This window comes from Hypanus sabinus, chromosome 9, assembly GCF_030144855.1.
Source record: "Hypanus sabinus isolate sHypSab1 chromosome 9, sHypSab1.hap1, whole genome shotgun sequence".
NCBI classification, from domain to species: domain Eukaryota; kingdom Metazoa; phylum Chordata; class Chondrichthyes; order Myliobatiformes; family Dasyatidae; genus Hypanus; species Hypanus sabinus.
This window is the reverse complement of record NC_082714.1, coordinates 155,130,722-155,149,606: the sequence shown is the minus strand read 5'-3', so window position 1 is coordinate 155,149,606 and position 18,885 is coordinate 155,130,722. Positions and strand designations below refer to the sequence as shown.

At 45.4% G+C, this 18,885-nt stretch overlaps 1 protein-coding gene and 1 long non-coding RNA gene across 5 annotated transcripts in view; one reads left to right on the top strand and one right to left on the bottom strand.

The window, feature by feature from the left end:
- The window catches only part of LOC132399930 (protein NDRG3-like), a 122,013-nt gene extending 109,194 nt beyond the window's left edge, over nt 1-12,819 (bottom strand). For 2 of the 4 annotated variants that reach the window (XM_059980881.1, XM_059980879.1), the window contains exon 1: nt 12,686-12,819. The gene's annotated coding sequence lies outside the window, so the exon portion shown is untranslated. Of the gene's footprint in view, nt 1-11,679; nt 11,808-12,028; nt 12,144-12,685 lie in introns of those variants that run through there. The other 2 variants (XM_059980883.1, XM_059980882.1) reach the window with 2 other exon arrangements.
- Nucleotides 11,708-17,103, top strand: LOC132399933 (uncharacterized). Its single transcript, XR_009514141.1, has 3 exons — nt 11,708-11,844; nt 12,581-13,352; nt 15,239-17,103. It is a non-coding gene; the product is annotated as an uncharacterized LOC132399933 (long non-coding RNA).
- Nucleotides 17,104-18,885: the final 1,782 nt, after the last annotated feature.

Here is an 18,885-nt window from a genome sequence, read left to right as displayed (position 1 = left end):
AATTTAGTGGGATGGGCTGGAGATATGTCTCTACCAAAGGAAGTGCAAGGTGCCTTCCGCTAACCTGCAACCACTGATGTCAAGCAGACAATCTGGGAAGAGTAATGATAATGGCTGGGGTCACCCGTCTCGTAAGGACACTGCCCAGAAGGTGGCAATGGCAAACCACTTCTGTAGAAAAAGAAAAGTCGTGGCCAACCATGATCACCCACGTCATACGACATGGCACTTTACGGTGGTGGTGGTGATGGTGATAGTGTGCATGTTGATTATAAGTTTACTTTGAACTTTGATAAAACAAAGTGAATAAATAACATTGAGTTGTAGAGTCCTTGGAAGTGAATCTTTTGGTTGTGGAATCAGTTCAGTGTTGAGGTGAGTGAAGTTATCCACACCAGTTCAGGAGCCTGATGGTTGAGGGGTAATAACTGTACCTGAACCTGGTGGAGTAGGTCCTGAGGCTCCTGTACCTCCTTCCTGATGGCAGTAGTGAAATACTGGAATTGGCACCAGCTCCCTGGGGTTAAGATATGGAAAAAACTGCAACAGTGACAACACTTCTGGAAGCAATTAGCTGACTGAGAGGTACTTGGGGACACCCTGAAGTCATGGAAAGCTCCATATACATGTGCATCTTCTTGTTATCAAACATATCCAGTACCTTGCATGTGATAAAAGGATACAAGGTGACAGCTGGCAGCATTGCCGACAACTACAACCCTTCCCAATGAGTTTCGTACCTTCCATGGACATTTTGAACAGAAAGGGATGGGAGTAAACACAAGAGATTCTGCAGATGGGGGAAACCCAAAGCAGCACACACAAAATGCTGGAGGACATCAAGAGGTCAGGGAGCACCTATGGAAATGAACAAACCGTCGATGTTTCGGGCCAAGATCCACTTTCAGGACTGGAAAAGAAGGAATGAAAGATGCTAGAATAAAAAAGGGGAGGAGGGGGAAGGAGGATAGCTAGATGGGTGGAACAGTAGCATAGTGGTTAGTTACGACACAGTGACCCGGGTTCAATTCCCACCGCTGTCTGTAAGGAGCTTGTACGTTCTCCCCATGACTCCGGGTGCTCCGGTTTTCTCCCACAGTCCACAGATATTCCGGTCAGTAGGTTAATTTGTTGTTGTAAGTTGTCCTGGGATTAGGTCAGAGTTTCTGTGCAGGAAGGGCCTATTCCATGATGTACTTCAATCAATAAATAAACAAACAAACAAAACAGACTGGCAAATAAAATAGAAAGTGATAGGTAAAGTCAGGTGGGTGGGAAAGGTCAAGGGCTGAAGAGGAAGGAATCGGACAGGAGAGGAGAGTGGACCATATTAGAGAGGAGAGGGAATTAAAATGTTTAGCCACAGGTAAGTTCCATTTTTGGCGGATGGAGCGGAGGTGCTCAAAGAAGTGCCCCCCCCCCCAATTTAAGACAGGCCCATCAATGCAGAGGAGGCCGAATCAGGTGCACTGGATAAAATAGACAACCCCAGCAGATTCACAGGTGGACAGTTGCTTCTCCTGGAAAGACGGTGTGGGGCCCGGAATGGAAGTGAATGGGCAGTCGTAGCACTTCAGTCACTTGCAGGGGTAAGTGCCGGGAGGGACAAATGGCCAAGGGAATCACGGAGCGAGCGATCCCTGTGGAAAGCAGAGACTGAAGTGAGGTAAAGAGGTGGTAAGATCCTTTTGGAGCTGTCGAAAGTCATGGGGTGGTGGGTAAGAGCAAGAGAACTCTATCGTTGTTATGGCGGCAGGAAGATGGGGTGAGCGCGGAGGTTTGGGAAATGGAGGAGATGCGGGTGAGCGTCCATCAATGGTGCACGAAGGGAAACCCTCTTCTTTAAAGAAGGAAGACATCTATGATATGCTGGAAAGGAAGACCTCATCCTGGGAACAGGTGCGGTGGAGACGAAGGAACAAAGAAAAGGGAAAAGCATTTTTAAAGGAGGCAGGGTAGGAAGAGTTACAGTCAAGATAGCGATGGGAATCAGTAGATTTATAAGAGACGTCTCCAGGCAATGTTGACGAAATTGAGGAGCTCAGCATAGGTGCAGGAAGCAGCACCAATGCAGTCATTAACTTAGAGCTGGGGGAGCATTATCGGGGTTCAGCCTGGAACATGGGCTCTTCGACGTAGCCAACGAAAAGGCAGGTATAGCTGGGGCCAATGTGGGTGCCCGCGGCCATGGCTAAGGGGATTGGAATGTCACTACCCATCCCAACGGCCTTCATTGTACCAGAACCCACAGTCTCCGTTGTTGATGCAAGATCAGCCCGCTGGAAAGTGAACTTGTGAAAAGCATCTGGCCTGGGTGGTGCCCCCGGCCAGGCCTTTAGATCCTCCACAGATGAGCTCATGAGGGTACATCAGTCTGAAGTTCCCACCTTCTTTAAGTCCACAATCATCTCAGTAGCTAAGAAAATCAAGGTAATGTGCCTTAACGATCAATGTTCCTTCTAATTTGTAATGACCAGTGTGCTGTGCAATTTTTTGCCCAGTGACAACAACACGTGCATATTGAATAATTTCTTCAGTAAAAACAGTATAAATAAGCCAGTTCTAAAATCTGCAGACAAATCATTGCAAATTCCATTGTCAACACCGTCCACAAGAGAAAGCAGAAAAGGGAATGTGACTGTGTACGATCGTGAAATATACTTAACATGCTAACGAGGTAGAGGGTGACAGCCTTTTGTGCGCAGTTTAAGCACTGGTAGCAAAGGATGTGTGCATGCACACACCCAGGAACCTCAGAGGGAGCATTGTTAATGACCACTGCCCAGTGGCTCCGACATCCACCAGCACAAATGCTTTATGAGACTGATATGATACATACAAACACCAGGTTCCCAGACGGCCTCAATCCACTGCAATTACCCTACCGCTGAAACAGGCCAATGGCACACACCATGTCCCAGGCCCTATACCCATCCCTGCCTTGCACACTGCAACCCCAAGCAAACTCATCACCAAACATCAGACCCTGGTGATAACACCTCCCTCTTCAGTTGGATGCTCGACACCTGAGCAACAGATTGCAACCAGCAACAACTCTCCCACCATTGCTCCACAAGGCTACCTCAATATGCTGTGTAACGAATTGATCCTTATGAAGAGTATGCAATTTTGGTGCATGACAATAATAAACCACTCTGCCTTTCACAGCACTCACTCTGCCTGCAAATTGGAAATTCTTTTATTTAGAGATAAGGTGTGGAACAGGCCCCTCTACCCCACTGAGCGGCACCACACACCAATTTAACACGAGCCCAATCACAATGATCGACTGACCTACTAACTGGCAGGTCTTTGGACTAAACCCAGACCACCCACAGGAAACCCAAGCCGTCAGACGGGAAGCATGTACGAGCTTCCTTACGGAAGACGCCCCAATTGAACTCCAACGCTCCGAGCCGTAGTTACACCATGTTAATCGCCGCACTGCCTCCAGTTGCTGGAGGATAAACACAAACCTGCTCCCAGTGCACTTTAAACTGACAGATCAGCACCTTGGCTGGGTCTCGATTCTGCTCCTGTACCTTATGGTCTTACAGGAGATTGGACTGAGACAGAAATGGATAAGCCATAACGAAACAGTGGAGCAGACTCAATGGGCCAAATGATCTTGCCCTGTAGGTGGAAGAAAGGGGGGAAGATAGGCAGTATATTGATACATGAAAGGGGTAAGTGGAAGCAGACAAGGGGGAAAGAGCCAGAGCCAAGGAGGGGCAGAAGAGAGGGTAAATATGAATATAGAAGGTGATAAGAAATGTGATTGTGCAAAATATCAGGTGAGGGATGCAGGGCTGATAGAACCATGTTTCGTTTGCTGGCATACATGTATACCGCCAAACAAACAATGCTCCTTCATACTGCATGGAGCACCTTGGTCCAGAAGAACATTGTTTCATTTGGCAATATACATGTACACTGTCATTTAACAATGAACCTCAACCAGGTGGGCAAGATCTGAGAGCAGTTGGTCGATAGAACCAGGAGGAGCGGTAAGATGGGGAACTGGAGACAGGGACAATAAAAAAGGGAACAAAAATGAGAGTACTAGACTTGGATCAGAAGAGAGAGGATTTATAAGAGATGTCTCCAGGCAATGTTGACGAAATTGAGGAGCTCAGCATAGGTGCAGGAAGCAGCACCAATGCAGTCATTAACTTAGAGCTGGGGGAGCATTATCGGGGTTCAGCCTGGAACATGGGCTCTTCGACGTAGCCAACGAAAAGGCAGGTATAGCTGGGGCCAATGTGGGTGCCCGCGGCCATGGCTAAGGGGATTGGAATGTCACTACCCATCCCAACGGCCTTCATTGTACCAGAACCCACAGTCTCCGTTGTTGATGCAAGATCAGCCCGCTGGAAAGTGAACTTGTGAAAAGCATCTGGCCTGGGTGGCCAGATCTGTCTTATGTCCATCCATCTTCAACGTACACTCCTCCCTGAACCTCTTAGTTTCGGTGCACCGCCTCCCTTTGTACATCCTGACCTGCTATTTGCAACCACCACACTTATTTGCCAACCTCTATCTACCCACATGAACTTAATGATGGGACCACTTTGTCCCCAGTATATCGCAACATTCCCCCTGTCCACCCTATCCATTCCTGCCCCACCATCTCTGAAATTTAAAACCAACTTGCTCCTCTCTCTCAGTTCTGTCAAAGGGTACCGGTGCTGAAACATCAGCTTGGTTTCTCTTTCCACAGATGCTGCCCGACCTGTTGAGTGTACGCGACATTTTTTGTCTTTGCTTCAGGCCGGTCATCTTTAGTTCTCCACTTCTGCCTTTCATGCTGCTGGCAATATTCCAGGGTCCAAGCTATTCTGGAAGATTATCACTGACAACTCACCATGGGACTAGACCACCCGAGCCAAAGTGCCCGCTCACTTCTGTTCTGTACTTTTCTATGACTATCCCTGTACCTCTTAGAAACCTGGGTACAAACCATCAGTTACAAAAGTTTACAGTTATTTTTGCATAAAATTAATTAACCTATATTAAATTCCTCAAATGTCAGTAGATTCTTCATTCTCCGTTATTTCTGCTTGCCTTATAACATTATCTTTATTAATTTTACTTATTTATTCAGCAACACAGTGGGAGTACGCCCTTCAAGCCACACTACTCCAGCAATCCCACAACCCCGATCAACCCTACCCTAATCACGGGACAATTTATCCAGTCCATCTTTGGACTGTGGGAGGAAAGCGGAACACTCGGGGGGGGTGGGGGGGGAACCCACGCATTGCACAGTGAGGACGTACAGAGACTCCTTACAGAACGGTGCTGGAATGGATTGCTAAACTCCGAAACGTCCCAAGCTGTAAGAGCCTTGCACTAACTGCTATGTTACCATGGCGCCCAAATCACAGGTACCTTTGAGCAGCTGACATTTACAACCCTACTCTTCCATGCTACCTAGTTATTGAAATGGTATGGCAGTGCATCTGTTGCACAAATAAACAAAGACTCTGAGCAGGGAGACTCTTCCAGGTTTAATTATAACAGCAGGAGAGAGGAGAGGCTGAGCATTTTACTCTGCAGGATCCAGCTCCCACCCAGAGGAGAAAATTGTCACATGATTGGCTTAAATTCACTGATGAATGCAATGACAGGCTAATTAATCAGCCACAAGCACTTTTGAAATCGTGACACATTGAAAATCGAGTATTTTTCCATTTATTATATGCACAAAGAAACAGCTTGTCTGCAGAAGGAGCTCGTTCAGGATGTGCCCTCTTCTCATTGCTATCATCAGAGAGGAGGTACTGCAGCCTGAATGTTTTAGCAACAGCCTCTCCTCCACTATCAGATCTCTGAACGGTCCGTCGCTATTTTGCACTTTATTACGTATTATTATAACTTGTGGTAATTTTTATGCATTGCACTGTACTGTTGTTGCAAAGCAACAAATTTTATAACATATGCCAGTGACAACCCCATACGATCATGGAGAGAACATTCAAATGCTTTACAGAACTCCAAACTCCAGAATGCCCCAAGCTGTAATAGCATCAAGCTAACCCTCCAGTTTCCTCCCACAGTCCAAAGGCATGCTTGTAAGTAGGTTAAATGGTCATTGTAAATTGTCCTGTGATTGGTGGGTTGCTGGGCACTGTGTCTTGTTGGACTGGAAGGGCCTGACAACACTGCATCTCGAAATAAAAAAGAATTTAAAACCTGATTTTAATTCTACAGTAAAGTATAAAACTGAGGAAACAGATGTCATTATGAAATGTTGTACCAGTGTTAATCGATCTTCTTCTACATTATGGTCGCCCGGCATGGAGTGTCTGAATGATTTTGAGGGTAATTGGTGTAGCTTTTTCAAAATTATATAAAGATTAAGGTGCTGATCTCTTAAATCACAATCACTGGCCACGTTTTGTACCAATAGTGAGTTTTTACTCTTTGTACAGAGTGACCGGTGCCTGTAAAGGATGATAGCTTTTGAGACGACCTGATTACTTTGGGGATCCAAACTTCACTGACACAGGAGGCAATTGTTGCCCCTCCTTATCTCGAACGAGCTGCCGAGGTGGTGGTGATGGAAGCAGATGAGAAGCTGGTGGATAAATATACGAACATGCGGAGAATGTTAATCACTTACCTCGTTCAAAGTTTACTTTGAACTTTTTAAATTTTATTTATTTAGAGATACAGAGCAGAATAGGTCCTTCCAACCCTTAGAGCCATGCTGGCCAGCAAACCTCCGGTTAACCCTCATGGGACATATCATGGTGGTTAGCAAAACACTTTACAGTACGGGCAGCCTGGGTTCAATTCCTACCATTGCCTGCAAGGAGTTTGTACGTTCTCCTTGTGAATGTGTGGGTTTCCTCCGGGTGCTCCGGTTTCCTCCCACAGTCTGAAGACATACAGATAGGTAATTTTAATTGGTTAATTGTCCTGTAATTAAACTAGAGTTAAATTAGGGGACTGCTGAGTGGCATGGCTCGAAGGGGCTGTTCTGCGCTGTACCTCAATAAATAAAAATAATTTACAATGACTGATTAACCTACTGACTGGTACATCTTTGGACTATGGGAGGAAACTGGAGCACCCGGAGAAAACCCATATGCAGAGGGAAAGGAACGTACAAACTTGCCTACAAAGGATGCCAGACTGCAGTCTGAACTCCAGCGCCTCAAGCTGTAATACCTGACGTTTAGGGCAGCAATGACAGCCCTCCATCAAGCTGTTCTTTATCGCTGTTCCTGCAGTGATTGTTTTTTGACCGGTCAAAAAAAGTGACCCAAGAACCTGGAGGACCGGAGGGCCACTCTGAGTCTGGCCTCTACCCTTTGACCTGTTTGCTACGGGTGACCCTACCAAGGGCCAAAACGTAAGACCCTGACTCCAGCCAGCACTGCTTTCTAGGTCAATGAGGCACGCAAGCCTCCAAACCCTACAACAAGGTTACGGTCGTCTCGGAGGCCGAGCTGTAATAGGGTCGCGCTAACCACTATGCTACAGTCTACCGGGGACGTAGGAGCTCTGACATCTGCATGTCCACAGGAGGCGGGATATGGGTAAAAGTGAGAAAGAAAAATGGAATTGCTGTTTAAAAATTACTGTATCCAGTACAAAACCATATAGAAATGCTAAACCTAAATAGCTTAGATAGAGCAGAGTTACATTAAATATTTTAATTTAAGTGCCATGCTTTACAGAAGAGTTTAAGACCAAGGAGAATTTACAGGAGAGATTGTGGAGTATGACAGCCATTAATTTTCAAGGAGCTGTTAACGAGGTAGAGGGTCTTTACATCAAAATAAAAACCTGCTAAGTGAAAATTTAAGCTCAAAATCATGAAGGCTACCCACAAGACAAATCAGTAAATTGACAAGTCTGTAGATGGAGATATACTTAAGATCTTATTTAAGATGATGTTTGCCAGGTTTTGAGCAGGTTTTATGATGCAGGAATTTTTTTTTAAAGGAAATACAGCACGGTAACAGGCCCATCCAGCACAATGAGCCAATGCTGCCCAGTTAACCCACTAACCAGCACGTCTTTGAAATGTGGAGGAAGCCGGAGCACCCGGAGAAAGCCCACGTGGTCACAGGGAGAAAGTACGAACTCCTTGCAGCAGGGGTTCCCAACCTGGGGTCCACGGACTCCTTACTTAAAGATATTGGACCATGGCATAAAAAAGTCAGGAACCCCTGCCTTACAGGAGTGGAATTGTACCTGGGCCTTTGGCCCTGTAATAGTGTTATATCAACCACTACGTTACCAGCCTCCCAGAAATGGCAGGGAGAACAGATTCTAAACAGCTTCTAAAACTCAGGAATGTTAAGGGCATGGAACTAAAGAGGCACCATTCTACGATTCGAGGAAACTGTCACACCTTTCAGTGAGCGCTACAGAATACCAAAATAGACTTGTGCAGTAAACAATAAGTCAGCAGCACGCAGGAATCGGCTTGCCAAACTGCAGCATTAATAAAGGTGGTTACGTTCTGTGGGCTTCTCTGAGAACAGGTGCTGGGAAACAGAATTAAAACGGGCAGGGCTACTTGACCATTCACCTCTCTCTCCTGTCAGATCCCTTCTTCAGCCCTTTACCCTTTCCACCTACCACCTCAAAGCTTCTCATTGCATCCCCCCCTACCCCCCCACCTGATTTCACACATCTCTTTCTACCTCATGCTTCCTTCCCTCCCCTCTCCCAATCTCCTTATTCTGGCTTCTTCCCTCCTCCTTTCCAATCCTAATTACAGGTCTCAGCCCAAAATGTCAAATCTTTATTCCCCTGCCTGGCCTGCTCAGTTCCTCCTGCATTTTGTGTGTGTTACTCTGCATTTTCCAGCATTGCAGAATCTCATGTTTATGGTCTGCTGCTTGACTAGCTGAATGTTTCAAGCTCTTTCAATTTTTCTTTAAGATGGTTTCAGACAGAGACAGTGCATCCTCCAGCTGACAACGACCGTGATGGATTACACCAGCTGAGTAATTTAAACATTATCTGTTCTTAAACACAAGACAGTCTGCAGAGGCTGGAAATCCAATGCAATACTTACAAAATACTGAAGGAACTCACCGGGTCAGGCATCATCCATGGAAATAAACAAACAGTCGGCATTTCATGCTGAGACCCATCATTGGGACTGAAATGGAAGGGGGAAGATGCCAGAATACAAAGGTGGGGAGAGCAGTAGGCAGCTAGCTGGAAGGTGGAAGGTGAATGGGAAAGGTAAAGGGCTGAACCAGGCCGTATCGAAGGGAGGAAAAGAGTTAACACGTTTTTTTAAACCAAATTGCCCATTACCAGTGCATTGATTTTCCTTCTGTTTTTCAGTTAGCACTTTTTCCTCTACCGATGCAAATTCAGGTTCATCCTCCAGCCTGTACATTTCAGCAGAGTTCTACAACTATTCACCAGAAGGAAGAACTACCAAACAGTGAATTCACTCCTGATCTGTTACGATGGGAAACAGCTTCTTCCCCCAGTCCGTGAGACGTCTGAACTCCCTGCCCCCAACCAGGTCTCAACACTTATCAAGCAGCAATGGCGTTATACCGTTTACTTTCTAAACTTGAGTTATAAACACACCTTATTATCTGTTAATACACACAAAATGCTGGTGGAATGCAGCAGGCCAGGCAGCAACTATCGGAAGAAGTACTGTCTATGTTTCCAGCCGAGACCCTTCCTCAGGATTGTCTGCCTTATTATCTGTTAATTTATTTGTGGTAATATTACTTTGTGTGTTGTGTGGTGAGCTATATGTACTGTGTTGTGCACCTAGTTGTGGAGGAATGTTGCTTCATTTGGAGGTATACATGTGCACGATTGAATAACAAACTGAATTTAATCCTTGCTGAAAAATTCATGTACGTGGTATTGGTTTATTACTGTCACATGTAGCAAGATACAGTGAAAAGCTTGTCTTGTGTACAGATCAAATCACTACACAGTGCACTGAGCCAGAACAAGGTAGAACAGTAACACTGCAGAATAACGTGCAACAGACACAGAGAAATTGCAGTGCAGGGGATTTCTTTTGCCAGAAGGTGGTGAATCTGTGGAATTCATTGCCAACGACAACTGTGGAGGACAAGTCACTGGGTACATTTAAAGTGGAGTTTGATAAGTTCTTCATTAGACAGGGCCTGAAACAATAAATTTCGCTCTCTGCACCTGCTGCTTGTTCAGTTGAACATTTAGAATCAGAATTATTATCACTGACATATGTAATGAAATTCATTGTTTTGCAGCAGTAGTACAGTGCAATGTCGAAAATATAACAAATCACAATTAAAAATATCTTTAAAAATAAATTAGTGGGAAAATAGCATGGTGGTGTTCATGGAATGTTCAGAAACCTAATGATGAAGCAGAAGAAACTGCTCCTCATAGAAAGTGTGATTCTTCAGGCTGCTGTATCTCCTTTCTTGCAGAGGGCACGTTCCAGATGGTGGGACTCCTTCCTTAGTGCTGGATGCCACCTTTTAGCAGCATCACCCTTTTGAAGGTGTCCTTGATCGTGGGGAGTCTAGTGCCCATGATGGAGCTGACCGAGTCTGCAACCCTCTGCAGCCTTTCTCGATTTTGTGCATCGGCACCTTCGTGCCAATCAGCGGTGTAACCAGTCAGAATGGTCTCCATCTGCAGAAATCCGTTAGAATCTTTGCTGGTGTACCAAATCTCCACAGACTCCGAATATAATCCAGCTGCTGCCCTGTCTTCTTCGGGATTGCATCAGGATAGATCTTCAGAGGTGCTGACACCCAGGACCTTGAAACTCCTCTCCCTTTCACTGCTGACTCCTTGATAAGAACGGGTGTGTGTTCCCTCAACATCCCCTTCCCACAATCAATTCCTCAGTCCCTAGTAACGTTGAGTGCCAGTGCTGAGCACTTTACAGCTTTCTCTGCATTTTGAAAATCATTTACCGTCCTCAAGATCCCAAGCTCTGGGATTCATTCCTCCGCTTCTAAGTCCTCTAAGCACTTTCTGAATCCACCCTCTTTAGTCAAATGCCCAGTTCAAAGATGTTGGCATCCGGAGCCAGAGGAGTGGACTGTCAACGTTTCGGGTGGAGGCCCTTCATTTGCACAGGAGCCCTACCCCTGGAAGCACCTTCTGACCTTTCGCCCTCTCTCAACCTTCTCATTTCCAAATGCCAATGACATCCAAACTGCAAGGACAGTCCTAAACCCGGATGCGAAAGGCACGGGGTCAGCATAGCAATCAGGTAAAAACCCGGAACTATAGAAGCTGCAAAGACCTCATCCCTGGGAAAGGCAGGAACTTCACCTGCAGGGGTTCCTAACCACCAACCCCTTGCTTAATAGTATTGGTCCAAGGCATTAAAAAAAGGTTGGGAACCCTGTTTGTCTCGAAGACGCATTAAACTGTGTGATGAAAGCGTAAGCCGTGGGGCCGATCAACCCTCCACAGGTCCAGGACACGGGACCGCTGTCGGAGACCTATGCCCCCGGAGAGGGGATGGGCTTAAGAAGATTGTGACATCAAAAGTCTTGACCTCTCCGACCCCCCCCCCACCCTGAACCGACCATTCTCCGCACAAATCCCCACCTCCTCAGGAAAAAGTGAGTCCCGATGAAAGATCGCGACCCGTTCCGTAGATGATTCCGAAGTCCTCCAGTTTATATTTAAACCAAGCCTTTGGGTTATTTAATCGCGACAACTCACGTGGCTCAGTGCTCGATAGCCGGATGGCACCTGTTCGGCCCCAGACACGGACCGTAACTGTTTCGCGTTATTCGTGCAGCCTCCTCTGTCACAACTCCAATTAATATTGTCTGCCGCATTCCACCACGCCTTCCCAGCTCTTAATGAGAATAAAGTGGTCCAAAGGTAGGCACTGACAAGTGCGTACAACTGTTGGAAGCCGCACACAGTTCATCCCTTCGCCGCCGCCCACTCGCAAGGTCAAATTGAACCAAGTGAAATAAATAATGCTGATGGATTCTCTGCAATCAATCAGCATTTCTAAGCTGCGCGGGGTAGTCACTGGGATCTGCGAGGTCCATAAGCTTACCTTGGGCTTTGGAAGATTTGTGTTAAAACGACAGGCACCAGGGTACAGAAGCTGACACCGTCCTTGATAAATGTCCCCTGCTAACGTCACACAAGATGGGCAAAGGAAGGGCAAATTGGCCTCCGAAATACAGGACTAGATCAGCTCCTACATACACAATCCTGCGGACGAGGTCTCCGGATATTGCACCCTGCCTTCGCGGGCGTTCGGCGCATCGATTTCTTCCTGCCTCTCGTTAATTTCCGAAAGAAAATACGGGCGAGCGCAACTGAAGGAGGGGGGTGTTCGACACCAAAATAAGCATCTCATCCGCCACAAAATGTCTCCTTTTACCCTTCCTACGACGTATCCTCCCTGCTAGCGGGAATAGATTACCAAATAGTTGGGACGGGAGATGAACACATTGCATTTTCAAAGGGGGGGTTAAAAAAAACAATTCAATCTCCTCCCCTATCAATTGCTAACCTGCGTGGGGCGCCGCCGAGAATCGTTGAATATATTTTTGGTCCGAAGTGCTTTAAAGTCGAACTAATTCTATCTATTTCAATGCAGGTGACTGGTGGGGACATTGGGATGTGAATGGGCCACGTGCGCAATGTATCCATACTTCCACATTCCATTTTGTCCAAATGGATACAAAATGTATCGAGTACTCACTGGCAGCGAGATACAGCCGAAATCGCGCTGTTGTCTTTGATCGCTTCCTTCCCCTCCGGTTGAAGCTGAATTGCGACTGAACGACGGCGTCACAGCTCCGCTGAGAGAGGAATGGATTCCAATTAAAATGGGGAGGGAATACAAAACCAGCGAGCTGCGTTCAGAGAAAGCTTGAGTCACTGTGGCAACAGGCTGCGGACATCCGCTCCGCCCTCCGTCTGTCGCCACCCCCCTGGAAATCGCGCTCTGTGCAGGGAGTGAGTGACGGCGGTGTCTCCTCCTCCAAGCACTGGCCAGATCACACAAGAAAAGCTTCTCTCCGAACAAGACGGAGGGTTCAAATACAGAACAATTCTGGATAGTGCATGTAAGAGGGAGACCGGAAACCAAGCTGATTAAAGATTCAGATCACTTATTATTGGAAATATTTGTATATTTACAGCTGTAAATTGTGCATGAGATTAGAATATTCCCTCCCAAGTATGTATTTTCCATAGGCGGGCGTGAGTTTACATCATATTCCACAGTTCAAATGCGGCGAAAGGATTAGTCAATTATACCCCAGGAGTCAAGATTGAAAATTGTTTATTGTCATCCTTCAGCACACGAGTATAAAAGAGAACGAAGTGATTGTTACTCCGGATCCGATGCAGCATAAAAATATACAGTAAGTATAAAGAACGCAATAAAAACGCAAGAAATATAAATATAAAACAAATCCTCTAAAACACAATGTATAAGTAATTCTCATACGTAGACTGAATGTCTACACAAAGTGGGTCAAGGTAGTCAGAGTGGATATGGGGAGGATGTTTCCTATGGAGGGGGAGTCGAAGACCAGAGGACGTCCATTTAGAAGGAATTTCCTTAGCCAGAACATGTTCAATCTGTGGAGTCCGTTTTCGCAGGCGGCTCCAGAGGCCAAGTCATTGCAATTACGATGTTAGCATTCATTTCGAGAGGACAAAATACAAAAAAAAGGATGTAATATTGAGGCTTTATAAAGCACTGGTGAGGTCTCACTTGCAGTATTGTGAGCAGTTTTGGGGTCCCTTAATTTAAGAAATGATGTGCTTACACTGGAGAGGGTTCAAAGGGGGTTCACAAAAAATGATTCCAGGATTGAAAGGCTTATCATATGAGGAGTGTTTGATGGCTCTGGGCCAGTACCCACTGGAATTTGGAAGAATGAGGGGTGATCTCATTGAAACCTATCAAGCGTTGAAAGATCTGAACGGAGAATGTTTCCCTTGGTGGGGGTGAATAAGACCAGAGGACACAGTCTCAGAAGGGCTTAGGATGGAGATGAGGAGGAATTTATTTAGCCAAAGGGTGGTGGGCTTGTGGAATTTATCACCACAGGTGGCTGTGGAGGCAAAATCATGGGGTATACGTAAGGCAGATTCTTGATTGCTCAGGGCATGAAGGAGAAGGCAGGAGATTGGGGCTGAGAGGGAAATGGATCAGCCATGATAAAATGGTAGAGCAGACTCGATGGGCCAAATGGCCTAACTCTGCTCCTACATTTTATAATCTTACGGAGATGAGTATGTATTGGTGGTGGGGGTGGATGTGCTGATCAGCCAGATGGCTAGGGAGAAGTAACTTTTCACCTATCAGCTAGCCTCCTTCCTCTCCCCCACCTTTTTTATTCTGGTAACTTCCCCCTTCTCAAGGATCTTGGCCTGAAACATACTCTTGTCCATAGATACTGCCGGGACTGCTGAGTTCCTCCGGCATCTTGTGTGTGTTGCTCGGATTTCCAGCATCTGCAGACTTTCTCGTGTTTGTAACTGTTTTTGAGTCTGGTAATCCTGAAGCTGCGTAACCTCTTCCCTGATGGGAGTGGGACAGACAGTGCATAAGCAGGAAGAATCAAAATTACTTGTTTTCTTATAACTTCTCCCACAAGCCCAGGCATCCCAAATACTTTACAACCAATGCAGCATTTTTTTTAAAAAAGCATTCCCTGTATAGAACAGAAAATCAGTCTTTATTGGAATGATGTCAGACTTGACCCAAAAGCACAACAGTGGAGACAATTCAGAGGTGAATGATTACTTTAATAATAGAACCCAAAATAACAAGCCACGGGAGATAGGCGCAAAAGAAGAGAGAACAGAAACTAAACAAAATAGGCAACAAGATAAACACCAGGCAGTGAGAATGAAGGCTGGGAGCCACTGGTTGGATCAATGAGTGAACAAGGACTTTGGCTGAGAATTGGGGTTAAATAGGCTGCAGGTGACGAGAATGTAACGAGCAGTGGGTGAATCCCATTAGCTGGGCAGAGAAGGGAGTTGTCTTCATGTGTCGACTGGGAGGTGTAGCAGGAACAGGCCTGATATATGGACAGGTTGGGATGAAGGGCATGCATCCAAGCTGTGTTGATTATGTCTCTGCTATCATGCTAACCTCAGGTACTTGGGATTACATGGTTTGTGACCAAAAAAAATGTTGATTGGGGTGTTCTGTGTTTAATTAATTTAAAATCTTCATGAATTAAGTATATTTTTAAGAAACTAAAATATTTTTTCATTTGTGTGTTTTTAGGGTTAGAAAGTTTACCCAACCTTGACCATTGTGGTTAAGACCATAAGACATGGGAGAAGAATTAGGCCATTCAGCCCATCAAGTCTGCTCTGCTATTCCATCATGGCTGATCCCAGATCCCACTCAGCCTTCTTGTCATATTCTTTGATGCCCTGACCAATCAAAAAATGATCAACTTCCACTTTGGCCTCGGCCTCCACCACAGACTGTGGCAGAGCATTCTACAGATTCACTATTCGCTGGCTAAAAAAATACTCCTTACCTCTGTTCCAAAAAGTCATCCCTCAGTTTTGAGGCTGTGCCCTCTAGTTCTGGATACCTTCACCATAGGAAACATCCTCTCCACATCCATTCTATCTAGTCCTTTCCAGATTCAGTAGGTTTCAATGAGATCCACCGCCCCCCGCCCCCCCCCCCCGGCATTCTTCTAAATTCCAGTGAGTACAGGCCCAAAGCTGCCAAACATTCCCCACATTACCCCTTCTCTCTCAGAATCATCCTCGTGAACCTCCTCTGGACTCTCTCCAATGACAACACATCCTTTCTGAGATAAGAGGCCCCAAACTGTTGACAATACTCCAAGTGCAGCCTGATAAGTATCTTATAAAGCCTCAGCATTATCTTCTTCTGACTATATTCTATTCCCCTTGAAATAAATGCCAACATTGCATTTGCCTTCTTTACCACAGACTCAACCTGTAAATTAATCTTGTGGGAGTCTTGCACGAGGACTCCTAAGTCCCTCTGCACATCTGAACCTTCTCCCCATTTAGATAATAGTCTGCACTATTGTTCCTTTTACCAAAGTGCATTATCATACATTTCCCAACACTATATTCCACCTGCCACTTCTTTGCCCATTCTTTCTATTTGTCTAACTCCTGCTGTAATCGCATTGCTTCCTCAGCACTACCTACTCCTCTGCCTATCTTTGTATCATCCGCAAACTCTGCCACAAAGCCATCAATTCCATTATCCAAATCATTGACAAACAATGTGAAAAGTTTTGGTCCCAATACTGACCTCTGAGAAACATCACTGGCAGCCAACCAGAAAAGTCCCTTTTGATTTCCACTCGCTGCCTCCTGCCTGTCAGCCACTCCTCTATCCATGCCAGTATCTTTCTTGTAACACCATAGGATTTTATCTTGTTAAGCAGCCTCTTGTGTGGCACCTTATCAAATACCTTCTGAAAATCTAAGTAAATGACATTCACTGCCTCTCCTTTGTCCATCCTGCTCGTTACTTCCTTGAAGAACTTTAACAGATTTGTCAGGCAAGATTCCCCTTCACAGAAACCATGCTGACTTTGACTTATTTTATCATTCGTCTCCAAGTACCCTGAAACCTCATCCTTAATAATCGACTCCAACACTTTCCCAACCACTGGAGTTAGGCTAACGAGCCTATAATTTACTTTCTTTTGCTTCATCCCTTCTTAAAGAGTAACATTTGCAATCTTCCAGTCCTCTGAGATCATGCCAGAATTCAAGTGATTGTTGAAAGATCATGACCAATGTATCTGTTATCTCTTCAGCAACCTCTTTCAGAACTCAGGTGTGTATTCCTCCTGGTCCAGGTGACTTATCCACCTTAAGTCCTTTGATATTGTCTAGCACTTTTTCCTTTGTAATAGCAATAGCACTTACTCCTGATCCCTGACACTCTCAAGCTTCTGGCACACTTCTGGTGTCTTCCACAGTGAAGACAGATGCGAAGTACCCATTTAGTTCATCTTCCATTTCTTTGTCCCCCATTACTACCTCACTAGACATGAGGAAATCAGCAGATGCTGGAAATTCAAACAACACACACAAAATCCTGGTGGAATGCAGCAGGCCAGGCAGCATCTATAGGAAGAAGTACAGTCAACGTTTCAGGCTGAGACCCTTCATCAGGACTAACTGAAAGAAAAGATAGTAAGAGATTTGAAAGTAGGAGGGGGAGGGGGAAATCCAAAATGATAGGAGTAGACCGGAGGGGGTGGGGTGAAGCTGAGAGCCAGAAAGGTGATTGGCAAAAGGGATACAGAGCTGGAGAAGGGAAAGGATCATGGGACGGGAGGCCTAGGGAGAAAGAAAGGGGGAGGGGAGCACCAGAGAGAGATGGAGAGCAGGCAAGGAGTGATTGTGAGAGGGGCAGAGAGAGAAAAAAAGGAGGGGAAAAATAAATAAGGGATGGAGTAAGAAGGGGAGGAGGGGCATTAACAGAAGTTAGAGAAGTCAATGTTCATGCCATCAAGTTGGAGGCTACCCAGACGGAATATAAAGTGTTGTTCCTCCAACCTGTGTGGCTTCATCTTGACAGTAGAGGAGGCCATGGATAGCATTTTGTGTGTGTTACTACCTCACTAGCATCATTTTCCAGTGGTCCAATATCAACTCCAGCCTCCCTTTTACTCTTTACATAAATGAAAAAACTTTGGTATCCTGCTTTATACTATTAGCTAGTCTGCCTTCATATTTCATCCTTACCCTTCTTATAGCTTTTTAGTTGCCTTTTGTTGGATTTTAAAAGCCTTCCAATTGTCCAACTTCTCACTCACTTTTGCACCTTATATGCCCTTTCCTTAGCTTTTCTGCAGTCCTTAAAATAACTAAGCTCAGTAAAAGGTCAACTATGGTCCCATTAATTAGGGGAGGGAGAATATATCTGATATGCCTGCTTCTAATCATTATCTCTGAAGGACACAGAACATTACTATGCAGGAACAGACTCTTCGGCCCACAATGTTATGCAAAATTAATTAAGCTTGTAATTAAATGGCTAACTAAACTAAACTTCAGCCTACACAATGTCCTTCCATTTGTCTGTCTATCTAAGTGCCTCTTAAGAATCCCTAATGTGGCTAGGAGCGGCTAAAACACTATCTATAAATTTGCTCATGACACTACTGTCAACAGAATTTGAGATGGTGACAAGGTGGCATATAGAGGCGAATTAAATCGACTGGTTGACTGGTGTCACAACAGCAAGCTTGCACTCAATGTCAGTAAGACCAAGGAATTGATTGTAGCCTTCAGGAAGGGGAAGTTGAGGGAATAGACACCAGTTCCCATTGAGCAATCAGAAGTGAAAACGCTGAGCAGTTTCAAGTTCCTGGGTGTAGCTGAGAATCTGCCCTGGGTCCAACACATCTTTGCAATTATAAAGAAGACACGACAGTGGCTGTATTTCATCAGGAGTCTGAGGAGACTTGGTTTGTCACGAAAGACTCTTGCAAATTTCTACAGATGTACCGTCCAGGGTATTCTAACCGGTTGCATCACCTTCCAGTATGGAAAGGCCACTGCACAGGGTTAGAAAAAAGCTGCAGAAAGTTGCATACTCAGCCAGCTCCATCATGGCATCAAGTACACATTCAAAGGTGGCATTTATCATTTCAGACCGCCACCCCCATCACTCAGGACATGCCCTCCTCTCATTTCTACCATCAGGAAGGAGGTACAGGAGCATGAAGCCACACACCCAACGACTCCGGAATAGCATCTTACCCTCTGGCATCAGATTTATGAACGAGCATTGAACCCATGAACACTACCTCACTTTTTTTTTGCTCTCTTTTTGCAATACTTAATTTATTTTTTTAAGTATATAGTTCTTATCTTAATTCATAGTTTTAAAATTATTATATGTAGCGCTGCCAT